Genomic DNA, 1,785 nt, shown 5'->3' on the forward strand with positions numbered 1-1,785 from the left:
GTTAATTTCTGGATTCTCGATTCTGTTCCATTGATCAATGTATCTTTCATCGTACCAGTACCATGCTCTTTTGACCACTGTAGCCATGTAGTTAATTTTGAAATTGCTTCTTGAGCAATGCTTTGCTTATCCAAGGATTCTTTCCTTTCCATATAAAGTTTGTAATACTTTTTCCCATCTCTTTAAAGAATGTTGTTGGATCTGAATTGGGATTTCATTATAACTGTAGATTGCTTTGGGTAGTATTGACATTTTCACAATGCTGTCTTTATATTCTTCCATTTTTGTAAATCTCTTTTTGTTTCTTTTAGTAGTGTTTTGTAGTTTTCTTTGTATAGGTCTTTTGTTTTCTCTGGTTAGATTTATTCCTAAATATTTCATCCTTTGTGTGGCTATTGAAATTAATACTGTTTTCCAAATTTCCTTTTCAAAGCAGTCATTATTAGTATAGAGGAATCAAACTGACTTTTTTTTTAACTTTATTTTAAAATTTTGGTTACAGTTTCTTTCTTTTTTTTTTTTTTTCTTAACAAGTTTTACTGTTTAATCTCTCAGGATTAAAAAAAAAAAAAATCTAAGGAATTAAACAACAAAGGAATTGTCAAGGTAAAATGGCTCAATGCCCCAATCTTAGGAGTATAATATTAGCTATTCCAGTTTGCTTCAAAACAAAATAAATTTTTATGTTTTCTAAATGAAATGATGTGCACAACCACCATCTTCATCTGAGCTTGTCATAACTCTCAAATACACAAAGCTTCATTTTTAAACCTGGTGAAAACTGTAACAGGAATGATTGCTGACCTTAATATGTAGTGTGTACCTTACAGAAAATTTAAAAACAATGATAACACAGTAATAATGTCATTAATAATAAAGTCCTCAATTTAGACTTTGGAACATTCTTCCATCAAGGCAGGGGAAGGGAAAATTCAGTCCAATGAGTCTATCTCAAGATCTTCATCTCTTGTTTGCTCCATTTGTATTCTCTTTTCAGTAACTGGATTAGTGTGCTCAGTTTCCATCTGCTCCTCTTGCTTGTGTTTTCTCTCGGTTGCCTCCTTCTCATGCTGCCCTTTTAGCAGGTTCTGTCTATGGGCAGTTTGAAAGTTTTTCTGGCCTTTTCTCTTCTTTTCACCTTCTTGATCATCTCGTTCAGAATCACAGGTTGATGCAACACCTGCTTTAGGTAAATTTTTCCTTTTTGATTCCACTTGTTTCTTCCCCTCTTCCTTGTCAGGCTCCCCTTGGTTTATCTTCTTCCTGTTGGCCCTCTTCATTCTTTTCCAGTTGTTTTTTAGGTTGTTTTTCCTCTTGCCCTTTCTTCTTAGTTTTATCTTCTTCAGTTACCGTGTCACTCTCTGTTTTACCATTTGGGGTCTGCCTCTTGGTTTGGAATCTTGATTTCTGTAGCTGCAGGGCATCTTCTTTTCAGACTCACTTTTAGATTAACAGATGTTATTGCCCTTGTCACTATTCCAGTATTCTCCATTTCTAATTGTTCTTCTGCCTTTCTCATTCCCCCTCTTCTGGCAGCTTTTAGGAGTAGTTATTTATATCAATTGCTTTAGTCACATCCTCATTGCTGGCTTTTTCTTCCCAGTCAGTATCCTTCTTTGAAACACTAGTTTCTTTTGTTTCAGCTTCAACTTCAGGTGATACATTTGACTGCTTTGTTGAGGCCTGCAGACTAGAAAATTTCACTTTTGGATTGTTATCTATTTCCCATAAACCTTCATTAAAACCTTTTCATTTATTTGACTTGCCGTATTTTTCCTTATTTTC

At 34.3% G+C, this 1,785-nt stretch overlaps 1 protein-coding gene and 1 pseudogene across 1 annotated transcript in view; one reads left to right on the top strand and one right to left on the bottom strand.

The window, feature by feature from the left end:
- Positions 1–1,785, top strand: part of MGAT4A (mannosyl (alpha-1,3-)-glycoprotein beta-1,4-N-acetylglucosaminyltransferase, isozyme A) — a 125,920-nt gene that overhangs the window by 53,157 nt on the left and 70,978 nt on the right. The gene's annotated exons all lie outside the window — the stretch shown is intronic.
- LOC102812058 lies at positions 933–1,785 on the bottom strand (annotated as a pseudogene).

The sequence above is a fragment of the Chrysochloris asiatica genome, unplaced genomic scaffold (assembly GCF_000296735.1).
Source record: "Chrysochloris asiatica unplaced genomic scaffold, ChrAsi1.0 scaffold00150, whole genome shotgun sequence".
Taxonomy (NCBI): domain Eukaryota; kingdom Metazoa; phylum Chordata; class Mammalia; order Afrosoricida; family Chrysochloridae; genus Chrysochloris; species Chrysochloris asiatica.